Raw genomic sequence first — 19,487 nt, 5'->3', positions numbered from 1 at the left:
ATGCTCGCCCATTCCCAGAACTTACCTATTGTCCAGAGTTCTCCAAGCCACTTCCTTTCCCATCTGACTCCCTCTTACCCTTGTGTATTCTACTGGAGTGTATGTGGAAGATGACAACTGTTGGTTTAATTATGATAACATCCTTCATGAGGCTTTCATGATGTTGGATTACAAAATTGTTCTTGATGTTTTTTGATCTTGGGAAAGCTTATGATTACCAAGGCTGATCACCATGGGGTGATCCACAGCTAAAAATCTCAGTGGGGAGTCTTAAGGGATTAGTAGTGGAGATGTAGGGTGGAAATCACAGCTCAGTTCAGGCCCTGCCCTTCTGTTACCTCCCCTGCCAATCCTCTCACGTCAGTTTCACCAAATGTCAGTGCATTGTCAGGGCAGGAGTTTCGCATGTCTGGGTGTTCCCAGACTTTGTGTATTTTTTGTATCTCCGTGCTTCAAAAACATTTCACTTCAATAACAAAGAGGCTTGTTGTTGCTAGGAGGTTTCTAAAACACATCATTGATGGAGACAAGTGCCACCAGTGCCTTCTTGCTTCTGCTGATGTGAGTTGGGTGACCTTTTCACCCCTTCACGAGGGTATTTCTAAGAACCAGACACGACGCACATGTCGGACTGAGGCTGTTGGAAGAGGCTGAGCACAGATGGGAAGAGACTGGCAGGGAACATGGTGGCAAAAATCCCCTGGAGTTGTATTTTTCTTGTAGGTCTTTAAAAAACAGAGGGTGTTCCCTGGCCAGTGTGTTCATAAACATACACAGACACAGTTTTATTTCTGAGCCTTACCCTAACTCTGAAAGTCAGAAGCTTAATCCCACGATCTTTACAAGGAAGGAAGGAAGTGAAGATCTTTTGGAATTGGCTGAGGAGGGATTATTTTTAGCAGTGGGAGGAAGGTGATCTTGAGGACAGGCTTTTTTGCTGTGAGGAGAGGAAGAGTTAGATGGGGTTCACCCAGTGTCTTTGTCAGCGTAGGCCACAAAATCCCCCACCCTGGTGGCTTACTCAGCAGAAGTATATTCTCCCAGCCCTGGAGGCTGGCAGTCTGAGGTCAGAATGCTGCTAAGGCTGGGTTCTGTTGGGCACCCTCTTCGTGGCCTGCACACAATCACCTTCTCACTGTGTGCTTGCATGGCCTCTCCTAGCTAGCTGTGCCCGGAGAGAAGGAGAGACCTCGGCCTTCTGCTTATAAGTGCCTTGTCTTACTTTATGCAGCTGCTATAACAAAATGCTTCTTCAGACTAGGTTTATTTATTTGTTAGATTGGTAGATTGACTGGTGACAGAATCTTGCTAAGTCACTAAGTTACCTAGGCTGGGCTCCCACTTGCAATCTTCCTGCTTTAGTTTCCCAGAATGCTGAGATGACAGGTGTGTGCCACCACACCTGGCTTAGGCTAGGTAATTTATGAACAACAAGAGTTTACTGCTTATAATTATAGAGGATGGGAAGTCCAAAATCAAGGTGCCAGCAGATTCAGTGTAGGCTGAGGGCCGACTCTGTTTCAAAGGTGCCACCTTCTTGCTGTGTTCTCCCGTGGTGGAAGAGAGGAATGGTCTCTTTCTGTCTCTCTGTCTATCTCTGTCTCTCTCCCTCTTTCATTCCTTCTCTTTTGGAAAGGCATGAATCCCACTTTTGAAGAGTCCATCCCTCTGACCTGCTTACCTCCCGAAGTTCTAACTTCCAATATCAGCATCTGGGGAGAGGGGTGTAAGTTTCTATTTGTAAATGTAGGGGCAACATTAGCTTCTGACCATAGCAAATTTTGTCTAAAATTCATTATCTCCTGAAGGTCTGACCCCTTATTATCCTCACCCTGGAGATTAGAGCTTCATCCTCTGAAGTGGGAGACACACACTCTGCACTTAACATCCCAGTAGGCTGGGAGGGTCTCGGAGTCCAGCCTGCCCACAGCTGCTCCTGTCTTATCCAGCACAGTCCCACAAGTGTCCCACACTTCCCTGTGGGTGCCCAGTCCTGGTGTGGAGGGTGAGGGTTGTGGGAAGTGATGGAGAGTAAGGCAGATGTAGCTTCTAAGAAATCTAGCACAGGGCTTTTTCTGTTCCATAAAAATGCTGTGACCTTTGGTTTTGAACCAGATAGCGGCTGTTAGAGCTTGCTGCTTAGCCAAACACACACACACACACACACACACACACACACACACACATACATGCACACACACATGCATGCACACAAATGCATCTAGAATTTTAAAAATTTAATGAAGTTTTTAAATATTGATTTAATAATTAGATGTTACATCTGATTATGACACAATCCAATATGGGTCACGAACAGCAAAATATTCTTATCATTTTGATTTAAGCAATTCAATCTTTTCATTTCATCAAGGTATTTCTCTTCACACCACCTAGTAGACTTAACTAGAAATGAATTTCTAGTTCTCTTTGTATCCATTTCTCCTCTTCCTTTTTCTGGTGATATAAGGCATTGTATAGAAATAGTTATGCTTTCACAAGGACCATTTTGTTGTAAATGATTTTATTTTCAGCATTCCTTTGGCACTATATTTAGAAATAATAAAAAATTAGACTGTCCATGAGGTGGGTGGTTTTCCCTGTACCCTTGAGTTTTGCAGAAGAAGAGGATGGAAAGAAATCTCTGATCCTGTGAAAGTAGACAGGAAACCTGATATGGCAGAGACAGAAGAGGTGTGGCTTGTATTGTGAGGCAGCCGCGCACCATCAGTTTGATTACCCTTCTGTCCAGGGAGCTCAGCCCTGAGGAGGAGAAGGTGAAGAGCAGGGACAGTTCATTTGTTCAGCGGCTGCTAAAATGTCTCTGTGTTTTTGTTCTTTCCTCCACTTTATTGGGATTTATATCAGAGTTTTCAGCTGTTTGTGATTAAGTGTCCTTTGTACCTGCATGTTTGGACTTGAGAAGCCAACTCTCACCAGTTTAAAAGCTGAGATAGCCATCAAGGCCCGGCCTACTGCCTTCCACATAGTCTAGCTCTTCCTAGGAGCGCTAATGTCTCATTTGCTTTAAGCAGTTACATCCAGGGATTTGCAATTTTTGAAAACAGCTTCAATTAACACCCTTTTCTTGGGGGAGGGGGGTTGTTCTTTTTTGCCCTTCCAAAGTCATTCACCCCTTGTCTATTTATAACAGATCCTGAGATCCAGGCGGTTGGGGGGGTGGTCCCATCACCCTGGGCTTCTCTGCAGAGAAAACAGTAGGCAGAGTGAGCCCTTTGCAGTCTACATCTTCACAGTTACTGAAGGAAAGTGCCAAATTATCCTTCTGAATGTTGTAAGACCCGAGTTGACCCCAAATTGTGCTGTGAGAGGAAACAGATGGGGAAATAAAAGATGTCCTTTTTAAAAGAAATCCTTTCTTATATCAAGAGGCTTCTATAGAGAACTGTCCCCCGTCTCCAAGAATGAGGGGCTCCCGAAAGCCCCACACAGCTGATTGGCCTTAGCAATCTGCTGGAAGAACAGATAGACTGCTCGATCTCTGCATTGTAATTGGCTTTGAAAACACATTTGCAACCTGGCTGGGAGCCAAACACACACACACACACACACACACATTCTCTCTTTCTCTCTCTCTCTCTCCCTCTCTCTGCCTTGTTTCCTATTCAAGAGTGCTTATTCCATATTTAAAGCCCCTTTCTTCTCTTCGTCCACCAAAGTTCTTCTGAAGAGGCAAAATATCCCGATTCTTTATGACTGAGTTCTGGCTTCCATCAGCCTGCACGTGATGAAGAGAAAACAGAGCTCAGGTTTGCTTATTTTTATAGCAGGGTAGAACTGGCCAACAATTTCCTCGTGTTGTCGGAGCTGGCTCAAATCTGCAGCAGATTGGACCGTCCTCAGACTTGCAGTGCCATGGAGGTGGATTCAAAATCTAATAAAAGTAGAGAAAAATAGCTTTCGAAGGCCAAGGAAGCATATGTAGGGCTGTGTGTGTACACGTGGGGGTTATTTTAGGGTTGTACTGCAGCGAGATGGTGACTTGGTTCAGTCCCTGAATATTTCCAGTTTAGAAGCCAAGTTCAATGTCTTGTCTCTAAAGGACAAGGAGGACCTGGGGCAGGAAGTAGGCTTATGTTTGGTCCTGAGGCCTGAGATCCTGATGTCTTGGGGTTCAGTGGGCAATGACATGATGTTACTATGATGGCTACCACATGTGGTGGTGGTGGTGGTTGTAGGTGTGTGTACGTGTGTCTAGAGAGAAAGTCGAAAGCTATAGAATTCAGATTGTCCAAGGTGAAAGTTTTGGCCTTTTTTTAGCTTTTGTGTTATGAAGAGTTGCATACAGCTATAATCGTGAACATGACTGGCAAAAATCTGCAGATTAAGTGAAAGCTGTGAAGGATATAAAATGCCTTCTACATATCACACATGGAGTCTGTTCATGGAATGCACATTCTAGAATTTGTCCCTCTTCTTTTTATAACAGCTTGCTCCTTCCACACTGATGCACACTTTTCTCCTGTTCTCTCCTTTCAGAGCTCTTATTTTGGGCAGCCCATCTGGAGATGTGTAACTGAGGGAACTTTCGAGATTGTATCTGTTTGGATCAAAGGGCAGGGCTATTCCCTGATGCTGGTGAAGGAATTATTTCACAAGAAACCTTTGCAGTGTCAGTGTGACTCCTGGGGGATATGACACTTGGGAAAAGTAAGGATATAAGTCAATATTCCCTGTCAGCTTCAAAGTGGGATATCTTTTATATTGGGTGGTTTTTATTCCTTGACTGTTACTCACCCATTGGAACTGACACCTGAAATATGCCCCTGTCAAATTTTTTTTATTGTGATTTTTGCCACTGGGCCACTCAAGAAACATCTTGACTTTGAGGTTGCTTTTGTGAGGAAGCAGTGGAACTGTCCAGATCTTCCTCCATTCCACCTGAGTCTGTAACCCTTTTCAGGAAGATATGGAAGGAGCTTTGCTTTGCTGTAGGATTGGGCAAGTTCAAAATATTTGAGACTGTTTCTCAAAAAAACAAGACAAAACAAAGCAAAAACAAATAAGACAAAACAGTTGGGCATTGTGGTGCACGCCTATAATCCCACCACTTGGGAGGCTGAGCCAGGAGAATCGCTGGAGGTTCTAGGCCAGACGAGGCTACTTAGTGATTTCAAGCCAGCCTGAACTACTGTGTAGTGAGACCCTAACTCAAAACAAACAAATGAAAAATTAAATCCTTCCTGCTTTGTATAATTGTTGAATTTAGGAGAGGTGGGAATCTTCCACTCTGCATGCCTTCGGATTTTGCACAGCTGGAACTGCTAGAGGACTTCTTGTGATGGCAACTGCAGTGCGTGTGTGCATGAATGCGTGTGTGTGTGTGTGGATGTAAGTGTGTACGTGTGTGTGTGTGTGTGTGTGTGTGTGTGTGTGTGTGTGTGTGTGAGATGACCTGCTTAAAATGAATGCCTCTTCTCCTCAGACTCAGCCCAGAATGGATCTTTTTTAGCATTTAAAAGACCATGTAAATCTTACTCACTCTTTAAAAATCTCTGACCTGTCTATCTTCCTCCCTGGGCCTGGAAGGAAGTTTGTGACTGGAGGAATCAGACGTCTGAAAGAACATTTCAAATATTCTCCACATCGCTGCTTCTCAGGCTTCAGCGTGCCTTCAAGTCCTCCAAGCAGCTTGTTAAAATGTAGATTCTTGTCCCTTAGGTTTGGGGAGGGCAGGGTCCAGGATTCTGCATGGTTTGAAAATGCCAGACGATGTTCCGGGTGTGTACTTGGAAGCATATATGATTGTGTCTCATTTCCTCTTGGGCAGGGGTGAGGGGTGGGCATGGGATGGGCAAAGGTTCTGAAAAATTCCTTCTGCCTTCCTCCACCCCACTGCCATGTTCTGCTCACTGCAAGTTCTCTTCAAAGATATTTGGGATAAACTAACTAATGTGATGTTCTCTCAGGAGCCAGCCTGTGGGAGACAAGGGAGAGACAGATTTCAGGGAAGAAGGAGATGAAGCCGATACAGAGGCAGATAAACACAGACTGAGGCTGACAGTCTCTCCTGTAATTTCTGTCACTCTCTATCTCTTGCATCCCTCTCTCTGTTTCAATTTCTTTTTTCTCCATCTTGTTTCCCTCATTGCTTTTCTGTCCGTTGTAAGATAACAGAATAATTTCAAGGAAGCTGAAAGGCTGCAGGGGTTGGAAATCGGCCTCTGAGTTCCAACTCTGCCACAGGGCCAGTCACTGGGGGTCTCTGGGCCTCAGTTTCCTGTCCTGTTCTGTGGGTGATTGTGCTGAGAGGGACTCCTTCTAGTCACTTTTCAGTTCCACAGGGCTAGGATTTACAATCTAAGTAACTAAATCAGTTACTTGGGGCAAATCTGCTCAACTTTCAATGTAAATGAGTTAACTGTGATATTGCCAGGGTTACTGGAGTGCATAATTCCCATCTCTGCAGGGCTTGTATGTGTGCATTCCCCAAGCAGCGCCCCCCTCGCCCAGTACCACTGGGCCATCATGTGTGTGTCTGTCTGAGAGAATTGCCCTCTGGATTTCTCAGAATTAAAAATCTATTCTTCTTTAAGGCTTTCACAGCTTTGATAATTCCAGCAATTTTTAAAAGATTATCATTATTACTTTTCATATCATTTGAGGGACAGATCCTTGTCTTCTATCCCTGGAGTGAGAACACTCTCTTGGAAGTCTTTAAAGCCTGTAACTGGGACGTCTGCGGTGTAAATAATGTTATGCCTCCTTCCTTTTTGGGGAAGAAGGCCTGGTGGTTGAAGAGTGATGGGAAGAGGTGGAGGAAGGTGACCCATTAGTTTTTGTTTTCTCTTTAAGTTGTTTGTTTTGCAAGTACAATAACCAACAAACCATAAAAGGTACAGAGGAAAAACAGAGAAGACTTACAGAGGATAAGGCCTGTCCACAGGAATTTAAAAACAAGAATCTGTCACCACCAGGGAGAGGCTTCACCAGCTTCTGCCCTCCTCCTGCTGTCCCGAGTCTGTAGGGAAAACAAAGCCAGTTGGGACAGGACTTTAACTTATTGGACCATTTGACAATGATGCAGAGAAACAAAGAGCACTGAGGACAGCGTCAGAGGACAAAGTGACATCAACTCAGTGTGAAGACATTAGTAGGCTTCACGCTTCTGGAATCCGGAAATGCTTTATCCCAGAAAGTAGAATAAATGTTCCAGTGGGATGAACAGAAGAAATGGGTTTTATAGACAGAAAAGAGCTGAAGAAAGAAGAAACAGAGAGTGAGAGGTGATCAGTCATTTCAGCTTCTTTCCTTGTTTGGTGGGAATAAAGCAACAAGACTATCGGAAATGGTTAACATTAGGTTACTTAGGTTTACCTTTCATTATGTGTAAGATTAAGGCAGCAGGAATCTCTTATCACTGCCAATTGAAACTGGGCTGTTTGAGAAATTTGGCTGTTATATCTCTAATCCTGATATCTTAGAAGGTCAGATAGCTACTTAGTTTTGGCTTGGTGCCATGGAACTTTAGCATGAGTGATTCCATTTCAACTTTTAGTCTGCTCTGTTGGACCCATGCAGAACTGCTATCCCAACCAATGGCTTCCTGTAATTTTTGTTTAACAGTATGGAGGAGTGTTTTGAGGTTATTTCTTAGGGATGGAGGCCACCCTTAGAGAGTCTGTTGTCCAGACTCACAGGTCCCAAGGAAACTGAGATCCCTTAGCTAGTTAAGGGAGGAGAGAAGATAATAGCTCCAAATCCTAAGCCTTATTTCATGGAATGGCCTCATAGCAAGGGACCTGTGAGAGACCAGACAGCCCAAGCAAGCGTGAAAGGCCTGAACCCAGTAGCCTTTGGATGTGCCAGAAGATGGCAGCTTCCTCTTAAGCTGCAGAGCTGTCCTGTGGGAAACAGAGTTTCAATCTTCGCTTGTGTTTGCTGGTCACAGCCTTGAACTATGTGCCTCAAATTGCATTTACAAATGAGTGGTCATCCAAGCTAGGGATGCCAGTTGTTAAATCAGTTTTCCTACATTGCTACTTTGGAGAATTTTCGGTACATTTGTGGAGTAGGAAACAGGTACAGTGAGAGGAGGGCAAAATCGATCCTAAGAGGGCATAATATTTTCTTCAGTAACTTTTTTTTTTTTTTGTGGTTTTCTCTTTACTTTTATAGGAGGAGTTGAAAATACTTCTAAGTGTCTCCAAATTGCCCTTCAGATGTAGTCCATGTTCATTCTTGTGGCAACACCTTAGAAATTTGTTGTTCAGGGGCCACGTCCTGATTCATTTTCTTCCCTTCTATCTTTTAACTAGGGTATAAAGTTGCTGTCTCTTCAATACCGGTACCTTAAATTTTAAAATGGACAGCAAATCACTTTGAGCAAAGGGACAGTAATCTCCCCACTCTGAGCCTCGAGCCCTTGACTCTGGCTGTGACTTTACAGTAGCCTCTCTGTTTTTTCCCTCCCTCCAGTGCTGGGGATGGAACCCAGGACCTCGTGTGTGCTAGGCAGGGACTGTGGCACTAAGTCACACCCAGCCTCTGCTAACCTCTTGACAGGTATCCCTGCTTCCACACTTGCCCTGTTCCAAAGGAGTCTCCTCAACACTCTCAGAGAGATGAGTATGGACTGCAAATCATGTCATGCTTCATTACAAATTGCTTTAATAACTTCTCATAGCTATTTTTAATTTTTAATATAATAAATGCCTAGGAATCTCTTGCCCACAGGAAGTGGGACACTAACAATGACATTCATCTACGGAAGAGTGCTGTCCCTACCCCATAATGCTACCAGCTTGCACTTCTGATCCTTGGGTTTAACTCTTTCCTTGCTTTATGGAAATATCTTTTCCATAGACTTACAAATACATAGTGATAAATATATACTACATAATTATGTCTCTAAAAAGTCCTGTTAACTTCTAGTTATCTTTAACTTTTCATGCTATATGTGATCTGCAGCTTTCTTGTTTTAATTTTCATTTCCTAATCTGTTGCCAAGACTCATCCATACTGATTCACTTAGTTGTGGTGGATTTGTTTCCACTACTTTTGAACATTTCAGTGTATGAATAACTCATCATTCATTTGCTTATCTGTTTTCCTGCGGTCTTTTGGTGGTGTCTAGAGTTTTGCTGAGGAAGCAGTACTGCTGACTTTGTGCAGCTTTCCAGTGTTCTCAGCAAAAGCCAAAATCTTCAAAATCTCCGCACAGTCTGGTCCTACCTGACCACCCTCACTCCTTTCCAGCTTGTCTCACTTCTTGTGCTCCACTCTATCCCAGCATGGTAAAGGGTGGAAGGAAGCAAAACAGACGTGGTCAACACGTTGCTTTTGTCTTCTTCTTCCTTTGGTTCGTGTCATTGCTTCCTACACATTCCACATCAGTCATTAACTTCTGCTTTGGCAGATTTTACCTGATATTCCAGAACAGGTGGTCGGGCACCTTTCTTGTGCTTTATAGCCTCACTCACCTCATCCTGGGAGACTTCGCTGGGGTTAGTGTCTTTAATTCCCAGCTGGGTGACTTGCACCTGCTTTTCTGGAGGAGCCTGAAGTCTGAGAGCAGGGCCTGTCTGCTCCATTTGACAGATGTAGCCCAGGCCTTTGCATGTTGCCTGGCTCATTATAGGTTTTTCTGTACTTCCCAAAGCAATCTACAAGGAGTTAGGAGAGCCATGGAAAGTGCAGGGAAACCACACTACAGGATCCATCAGGCTTTTTCCTCAAGCTCTATAGCAGCAGAGGTCAAACTGTTCCCTAAATCATCTGAGAATCAACATTTGAGACTTTGTAGGCTGCGTAATCGCTAACAGCAAAGCTTAGCTTCACTGCTGTTCTCTGAGAGCAGACACAGATAAAATGTAAATGAACGAGTCTGGCTCTATGCCAAAGTAACTTTATTTATAGACGTTGAAACTTGAATTTCGTATCACTTTAATTTTCATGTGTGATGCAATGTGATTCATATGTTATGAAATATAATGCTTTGGATTTTTTTCAACCATTTAAAATTGTGAAGGCCATTCTTAGCTCATGGGCTGTCCAAAAGCAGGTGGTGGCTGGAATTTGTCTGTGGGCTGTCGCTGGCCAGCTGTGGTGTAGCATGGCCTCTCTGCCTGTGTAGCGACCTTGCATCTAACTCATCCCCTCATCACAAACGACAAACGTACATCCAAAGAAGATACTGTGGAAAGGTCCAGAGGTAATGCACTGTTCAAAAAAATATTAAGGATAATCTTTTTTTAAAAAAGCAATTCTTCTCAAAAGGTTGCCAAATGCCTCTCCTATTACAGGATATTGAAACTAAGACTCAGCCACCTAAAAGTGCATCTTGTGACAACTATGTCATCCTCCCCAATTGCATAATAAAAAACTGCCCACCCACTCACTTACCGTTCCTCTCATGGCTGATTCATTTGGCAGATCGAGCAGCTGACTGACAGGCAACAGATGCAATTCTCTGGCACTTTCACACAGCAAGGTCTCAGCCGAGCTGTCAGCACCTGGTCTTGGTCCATCTACCTTTGCATGAATGTAGGTGTGGGTTCAGCAACATTACCAATAGACCAGGGAAGCAAAGCAAAACAAAACAAACAAAAGCTTCTGCTTTGCAATATTTGTTAATATAAAACCTGTTGACATACTTTTTAATCCATCAACAGGCAAACCCTGGAAGGTAGCCCAAGCTGTAGGTGTATTAACTTGTTCTTGTTCATTGAGATGGAAATGTTAATTCACTGGATGGAACGTGCATTTGAACAGCTCTGAAAGAAAGGGGTCATGTGCTTTCCTGTGTGTGTACCATTATCAGCTGGTGAGGAGAAGAGAGTAAGGATGAGGCATGAGTGCCATCATCTTTTCAAGATGGCAGAAGCAGAGCCTTGTCCTGACTCAAAGAGTAGAAACTGTTGGTACTTTACATTACCCCTATAGTTAAAAGGTTCGTTAGTGTGCTTTGTCACTGTGACAAAATACTCGAGAATAACAATGTAAAGAGGAAAGGTTCATTTTGGTTCATGATTTCAGAGGTTTCCATCTATGGCCATCTGGCTGCTTTGCTATTAGGCATGTGGCATGACAGAAACATCATGGTAGATGGGTGTAATGGGGGGAAGCTGCTCACCTCACAGTGGACAAGGAGGAGGGAGGGAGGGAGGAAGAAAAGAGAGAGACCAGAGGAAAAAGGGGCTAGGGATAAGATATAGTCCCCAAGGTTATGTCCCCATGACCCACTCCCTTAAAAGAGACCCTTCCTCCTATGTTTCTGAAACCTCCCAATAATGCCATCAAGTTATTAATCCATCAATGGGTTAATCCACTGGCGAAATTAGAGCCCTCAGAATCCAGTTACCTTCCAAAGCATCATCTCTGAAGATTGCTGTACTGGGGGCCAAGCTGTCAACACATTGGGACTGTTGGGGGAACATTCCAGATCCCAACTGTAACAGAATGGATCACCTGGTTCAGCCTCTCCATTTGAAGGGTGGTCTCCACTTGACAGGTGACACCTCTTGGTGGGCTGGTATCAGATCGCTTTCTCTCCCTAAGCAGAGGTTCTCCAGATCATGTTGCCCATTTCCTTGTTCAGTTCTTTCAGAGGTGCTCCCTGGCCACATACTGTGTCTACACAATCATAGTTTTCAGGACCTCTCTTCTCAGCCACCAAGACAGCAGAAAGACATGCAGCAGACACCATCTGCAAAGCACAAACTGCCTGAGGACACGGGAAGCTCTGAGAGAAGCCTGCGATTTGCTCTCCCTCACAGCTCTCAGAAGGAACCAGTCTGGCGAATGCCTTGATCTTGGACTTCTGTTTCTGGAACTGTGTGTTAACACATTTTGGTTATTTAAACCACCCAGTCCGTGGTACTGTGTTACGGCAGCCTAGAAGAAGAACACATCTGTTTACAATACTCGGTTGACCCAGGCCCGGCTTTCTCACCGTCTTTCCACTTGGATCCCATCTTTCTGTGATTAAGTATTTTCTTTTTAACTAGGTAGGACTACAAGTGTTCAGTTGTACTGTGAAAAGTGTGTGTGTGTGTGTGTGTGTGTGTGTGTTTAATAGTTAAAACTAGGGGCTACACTGATACTTAATGAGTAAGGTGACCAGGGATGCTGGAAATCTCAATGCATGGAATAGTGTCACACAACATGGCCCACTGATGGCCCCATTGGAATGACTTCACCACACTTCCCTTCCTCCAGTCCTGGGAACCTTTCCTTACCCTGTGTATGAGCTCTTCCTTCTACTGGAACCCTCTCTGCCTGCCCTTCACAGGATTTAGAGCTCGAATGTTACTGCAAACTATTCACTTGGGCACTGTCTTCCACATTAGTCTTTAAAAAGTACTCCTGCATGGAGACCATTATCACTATTTATTAACCTCCTGGATGATTTGTTTGTTTCTTCCTGCTAAAGTACAGGGTCAGTGGGAACAAGGACCATATGTGGTTGCCCAGGATCCAGAGCAGAGCATGACATCCAGCAGATGGTGACAGAGATATCAACTGTGTATCAGACCCCTGATGCTGGAGATGCTGGGATGGAGGAAAGGAAGGAACATGAGAAGACACAGGGTTAGAATGAAGAAGGAGGTGGTGAGACATGCTGGCAGACATGAGAAGGCACTGGAAGGGCCTGAGAAGCCCAGGCATCAGGAGCATAAAGTCAGAAGAGATTATGGTGGAGCACAATCCCTTCATTTCTACAGCATGGAGCTGCTTTGTGGAATTCAAGATCTCTAGGGAGGTGGAGTCTGGGAATAGGACTGGCTTCCCCAGGGGATAGGGGAATGCCAAGCTGCCTCTTACTAAGTGATTAGGACACTTTCCACAGAACACTTTTTCTTCTTGTGTGAGCTGACCTTGTGGTGGATGGGACATGGACCGCTCCAGTGTGGCCAGCTCTACTTTTTAGTGACTTGCCTCTTTTTTTGAAAAGACACAGAACAGACATTCAGCAGAGCTTCTACAAGGACCTCAAATTGGTCATATGGGAACCAAAATGAGGTTATGTTTTTGCAGCCAGCTGCAGCCATATTTCCCCTGCAGAAACCCTGTGTTTTGCCCAGTTTTCTTTACATAAAGTTTCATTTTCCATTTTGCTGTATACTCGGAACTTGGAGGCGAGGGACTCAGCTCTCAGTTGGGCAAAGGATGGCCTGTGTTGTAATTCTACCTCTGCTGCTAATTTGCTGGGTGACCTGTAGTGTTTTACTTAACCTCATAAGGGCCTCAATTATTCTATAGAAAATTCAACGAGAATATGTTACACCACAGGGGACTGGGAATGGTGAAAGAAGGAAATAATATATGTGAAAGCACACTGAGGAACTTTCTGAATTGACTTTCTTTTTCTTAGTTGTGTTATTTCAACTCTCCCCAGGCCTTCCCTCTGGGCAGCCGCCCCTTACCCTTCCCTCATCCAGTCATTCATGTACCAATTTTACAATCTGTGTTACATTTGAGTTTAATTACTTTATTGTTTAATCTTTTCCTTAAGTTGACACACCTTTAAAACTTAAATTAGTTTAATTAAAAAGGGAAAAAGTTATATCAGTGTATATGACAATGAAATCATAAGTTGGTTAAGTATGTTTCTTCCAATATAATATACGTTTGTGCTCCTACATGATCATTAAAAATTAAAAAATAAAGTCAACATCTAATACAGACATTATGGAAAATAATATGGAGATCCCTCAAAAAAAGCTAAAAATAGGATTGTGATTTGATTCAACAATCCCATTTCTGGGCGTATATCCAAAGGAATTGAAAGTATGTAGTGAGATATCTGCGCTCCCATATTCATTACAGCACTGCTTACAACAGCCAAGATACAGAATCAGCCTAAGTGTCACTGGTAGATCAGTGGGTAGAGAAAACACGTTACCTTTCTCTCAGTCATTCAGGTGCCAAATTCCTGTGCATGTGTGTATGTGTGTGTGTGAATCATCTTTAATTGTTGTAACAAAGTATTTGGTGTTATGGTGTGGGTTTACAATGTCCCCCGAAAGTCTCATGTGTTTGGAGTTATTAGGACAATGGGGTGCTGTATTCATCAGTGGATTCATCCGTTGGTGAGTTCAGTAGCTGAATGTGCTATTAGGAGAAAAGGTCTGATTGGAGGTCGGTCACTGGTGGCGGACATGGAAAGATGTGTTCTTGTCCCTGGCTCATCCTCCTCTCTCTGTTTCCTGGCTGCAATGAGTTGAAGAACTTTCCCCTGTCCTGACTTCCTTTATGCTATTTCCACCTTGGAACTGGCTTACCATGGACTGAAACCATGAACCACAGAAACTTCTCCTTCTTTAAATTGTAGGTGTTGGGTATTTCATCCCAGTGACAAGAGAATGACTAATACACTGGGAAGTCAGTTTAAAGGAGGAAGGATTTATTTTGGCTCATGATTTCAGATGTTTCAGTTTTCAGTCAGCCAACTCCATTGCTTTTAGGTCTATGTGAGGCAGAACATTATGGTAGGAGGTCATGGTGGAAGAAAACTCTTCATCTCACAGTATCCAGGAAGTACAGAGAGAGAGACAGAGAGTCAGAAGTAGAGAGGAAGGGACCAGAGACCAGATATAGTCCCCAAGGTAATGCCCCTATCATCCACTTCCTTCACCGTGCCCTCATCTTCTGTTTCCATCACCTTCCAATAATGCCATCAAACTATGATCTTGTCTTTGGATTATCCCATGGAGCACGTCAAAGTCCTCAGGGCCCAATCACTTCCCTAAATCCCACCAGCTGGTATCCAGATCTTCAGCACTGGGAGCTTTCTGATGGTGGTGGTGGGGACATTTTAGGTATGTGCAACAACACATAATAGTATTTTACTGAGTCACAGAAAGAAGGAAATCCTGTAATTTATAAAAACATTAATACAACTTGAGAACTTTACATTAGATGAAGTGAGCCAAGCACAGAAGGACAAATATTGCATGATCTCATTCATATGTAGGATCTAAAATGTAGAACTCATAGAATCAGAAAGCATGAGGTTAGTTACCAGAAGCTGGGGCGATGGGGCGGTAAGGTGGTGGGGGCTGTGGAGAAGAGTCGGTCTAAGGGTATAAAGCTTCAGTGAGACAGGAGGGGTAACTTGAATCTATCTGTTGTACAAAGTAGTGACTACAGTTAGCAACAATGTATTGTACACTTGAAAATTGCTAAAAGAGTAGAGTTTGAATATTCTCAGGGCAAAAATGGTTGCATATGTAAGATAAAGACTATGTCCACTAGCTTGATTTAGCAATTCCAGTGTATACATAGTTGAGAAATCTTATTGAATGCTGTAAAATTATATTATTTTTATTTGTTAATTAAAAGGAAAGCCCAATATCTATGTAGTCCAGGCTTTACGTATCCTCTCCTAATGTCAGTTTCCACGGTTACGTTGCTCCCTTGTCACATACCTGTGAGTCCTCCTCTGTGACACTATTCACATTCCCTTATAGTTACAACTCTGAATCTGCCACCTCCACTGGAATGTAAGCTTCAAGGACAGGAGCAGGCGTGGATAGCCATACCCTAGAGAGTACTTGGCACATAAAAGATGGTCAAAGAGGTTTTGTGGAATAAGATAAAAAGTCTGTCCATGTGCTCAACTAAGACTTTTGAGACCACTATTGAAAAATTGCTGTTTGTGATAGCTCTCTTTGTGGCACCTGTGAGCAGTAAAGCAGGATTTAATTCATAGGAAGTGGTGGGACACATAGTTAGAAGTCTAGGCATTTTCTTCAGTGATCCAATTGTTAAACATTAAAATGTGCGGAGTAAAGAGCTTAATGCTTTCGAAGTCTTAAAGCTATGAGTTCTTGAGATGTGTAAGTAATAGGTAATTGGCAACTTAATTTTCATCCCAACGGACTACTTCCCATATAAAGTGTATTCTCACACGGAGTGTTTTACTATGGTTGGTATCTGGTCATTGCTTAAATCTCCATGAGTCCCCAAAGAAGGCCCTAAACCTTATTTGTTCCTTTGACCTCACGCATCTGGTTCTATTAGAGGTCTCCACAAATTTCTGAACATCTGAAAAACAGCAATTATGCACGCATGGTAGTTGTCTTGGCAGGTGTCTGGTTCGGCATGGGACCTCAGCCCTTGACAGTGGTTTTCTAGAAAAATGATGTGCTCCTTATCTGTTTGCTAATTCCCTCCACATATCACAAGACTTTTCTGTAAATTCCCATCAGTCTTGACAAAGTTATCTTGTAGACTTATGTAGTGATTTTGATGGCTGCACATAGCTGTTTGTCTTGTTCAGAACTAAATTAATAACACCATGATGGCACCTACTTTAGCACCCAACTTCTTAAACTCTCCTAATATACTAATCAGCATGTCAGTGAAATATTTTTTTTTTCTGGATAAAGACAAGCCTGGTGAAATGGATTAGACATTCACATGGCATTGCATAATTCAGCATGCCAGTATGGTGCATATGATTTGCATTAATAGCCTGCACTGGAAGCTGCTCCTCATAGGTTTCTCTCATTAGGTCGAATATAGAAGATTCCAGACTGTCAATCAATTACACTAATTTCCTTTTCCATATTTATTCCATCACTATCATTGACAGCTACCATTAAGTGACATTAATACAATACAATATCATCTTGCATTTCTACAGAGCATCTCAGGGTGCCTAATAGTTCCTCTCCAGCCAGGAAATCATATTACAAAGGAAAAAAATGCCCTCTTTCTCTAAGTAGAAAGTATATATCCTACTGTCTTGGATCCTGTGGAATTGCCCAGAATCTTTGGAGATATTCTTGAATTCTGGGCATGGTGTTAATTTTTCTGTTGTCCCTAGCTATACAAGGTCATGACTCCTAAGGATTGGGGTGGCTTAGTGGGCAGTGATGACTTTCTAGTGAACATATTCAACCATATTTCCCACCTCCACTAAGCTGTGCTGTAGGACATGTTTACAAGGTATGGCTGGTGGGGACCTTCTGGGGGAATCATTTTCTTAGAAGGCAGTAAATGCCACATGCCATAATTTTACAATGATTTTTCCCTTCTTGTTCTTGCTGTGCACCATCTCTTGAAATGCAATGCCACCTTGGCTCAGTAGAATGGAGCAAAGTTCTCCTTTGCCAGATAGATGATTTATATATGCAAGTTGCTAGAACTGGCTTATTCTCTTTTTCTCTGCTTCTGGTAATCAAGGATTATTAGAAATCCACTGCACAGAAGCTAGCTTTGGTGTCCAGGTGTCAGTGACTGGCCATATAGATTAATTCATTAAACAGTTCAGGTGAAAAATCTCAGTGAGTTTTCCAGATAAAACACTGAATGCTTAGTTATATTTAAATTTCACATGAACAATGAGGTTTTTTTTTTTCACATAAATATGCTTCCAGTATTGCAATGGAGCATATAAAGTAATTAATTTTTTATTTGAAGTTCAAATTTAACCAAGCATTCTGTATTTTTTTTTTTGTAGTGGGGATCAAACTCATGACCTAGCACTTGCCAGGCAGGTGCTTATGCCACTGAGCTAAATCCCCAGCCCCTCATTTTATATTTTTATTTGCTGAGTCTAATAACCCTACTCATCACATGACTTGGAGGCCTATGAACCAAACCATGCAAGCTACTAAGATCTGAGGAAAAATCAAATCAAAGCAAGATATCTACACGGAGCCATTGCATTTGTAAAGAGCAAGACTCACAGCTGTGGGAGATGCACAGCAGAGTCAGAACTGGTGAGAAAACAGGACAAGAGAGGAATGGTTACGGGTCACAGAAGAACCATGCAACCAGCACCAAAAGTTGACTCAGGATGTATGGAAAAGCATTTAAAATCATTTCTAGTGGATTTCTTTATCCATAACGTTTTGTGAAGGCTTCTTGCAGTGCCAGCTGCTGCTTCACATCTGTGGAGAAGGCTAGAGACTAGAAAGCAAAACTTTCTAGTTTATAAGTAGGTGTGTGGCTTGCACTTGCTTTTATCGTGAGGGACAGCACATCACATTGATTGGCAATCGAAAGAGTGTGGGGGTAATATCAGTAGGTGCTTGTGGAGGGCATGGCTGAAAAACTTTTAAAAAGGAAGATCATGGTGGAAGATATTTCACTAAGACTGTTTTGGAGGTGTTGTGGGAAGGGACACAGAGGACATAGTGACTCTTGGATAATTGGGTTGGAAGGAGTCCTTCTGCCCTGGTCAGTACACTACACTGGACAAACCCAGACATTGTAATACTTCTTCTTGCAATAACTTCAATGACTTGGTAATGTGTAGCTCAGGTGCCTGTGGCATTCATGGTTATTAGAGCAAATTGTTGAGTAGTTTCTTCTGTGGGCTAGGAAGACAATTACACACTTTGTTAGGTGGGGTAGAAAAGACTAGAGGACAGAATTGTGGCACAGAAAGGACAGCATCAAAAAAGCAAATTGGAAACAGAGTAAAGGAACAGAGTAAAGAGAGCAGCAAGACTTTCGAATTTTTAGATATTTCTATTTCTTTTCTGATCAGTCAATATTTGTATGATTGGGAATAAGGAACCATTCTGGCTTCAACATCCACTATGTTCTTGCATTAGTCAGATTTCTGTGACCATAACGAATACCATCAATTTAAAAGGAGACCACATTTATTTTGGCTCATTGTTTCAGAAATTTCAGACCACAGTTGGTTGGCCAGGTTGTTTTTGGCGCTGTGTTAAGGCAGGCTGTTAGGGCAGGAGCACACTGTGGAGCAATGAATCAGGATACAAAGAGTAGGGAGGAGGACAGGCTGTGATCCAAATACCCAGTTTATGCACAGATTCCCAATAACTTCCTTCTATGAGGCCCCCAACCTATTGGTTCTACTACCTTCCAACAGTGGCCCAGATTGGGGACCAAGCCTTTAAAATATGGCTTTATGTGACACTTATCCAAACCATAGCATGCCTAGTATTTTTGTTTCTGTTTGCAAGGCAAATTTTAGCCTTGTTTTAGTGACTTTTCAAACTGTAGGAAGCTTTCTCAAGACTTCCTGGCAGTCAAGAAAGAACCAGGATTGGAAGTAGGTATTCTCCACCCCCAGAATTATTCTGCTTGGACCTTCCAGGCTGCCTGTGCTTGTTGAAAAGCTGCTCTGTGAGCTGCCTACCTAGTCTTATAGTTGTGCATGTTGGCAAAACCAGTGCAGACACCTATGAGACTATTGTGTGTGTGTGTGGTGTTACAAAACAACTAGCCTAGATTCAGCAACAATGCTAATAAAGATCTAAATTGCCTCTCTAGAAGAATTTCATCATAAAGTGATAAAGTTACAGATTTTCGTCCAGTTTTCACTTCCTTTAGTAGCCCATCTTTTTGGTAGTGACAATGAGAGCACCTGACAATTTGGTAAAAGAGTGAACTATGATATTTTACAGAAAAAAGGGCTCTAATCAGATGACATCCCACAGAAGGAAGCAGCAAAGAACAAAGGGAACTTATGTCATTATTTTAAGGACACGAAGATTTATTTCTGAGGTAATTGATAAGGTTTACGCGATAACAGAAAGAAA

At 42.8% G+C, this 19,487-nt stretch overlaps 1 long non-coding RNA gene across 1 annotated transcript; it reads right to left on the bottom strand.

Annotated features, from left to right (window-relative positions):
- Positions 1–2,377: 2,377 nt before the first annotated feature.
- LOC134478405 (uncharacterized) lies at positions 2,378–11,382 on the bottom strand. The gene is made up of 3 exons (XR_010051025.1): positions 11,321–11,382; positions 6,883–6,979; positions 2,378–5,935 (listed from the first exon to the last, which is right to left on the bottom strand). It is a non-coding gene; the product is annotated as an uncharacterized LOC134478405 (long non-coding RNA).
- Positions 11,383–19,487: the final 8,105 nt, after the last annotated feature.

The sequence above is a fragment of the Cavia porcellus genome, unplaced genomic scaffold, assembly GCF_034190915.1.
Source record: "Cavia porcellus strain 051 isolate PalLab524CR breed Dunkin Hartley unplaced genomic scaffold, mCavPor4.1 scaffold_13, whole genome shotgun sequence".
Lineage (NCBI taxonomy): Eukaryota > Metazoa > Chordata > Mammalia > Rodentia > Caviidae > Cavia > Cavia porcellus.
This window is presented reverse-complemented; position numbering and strand designations above follow the sequence as displayed.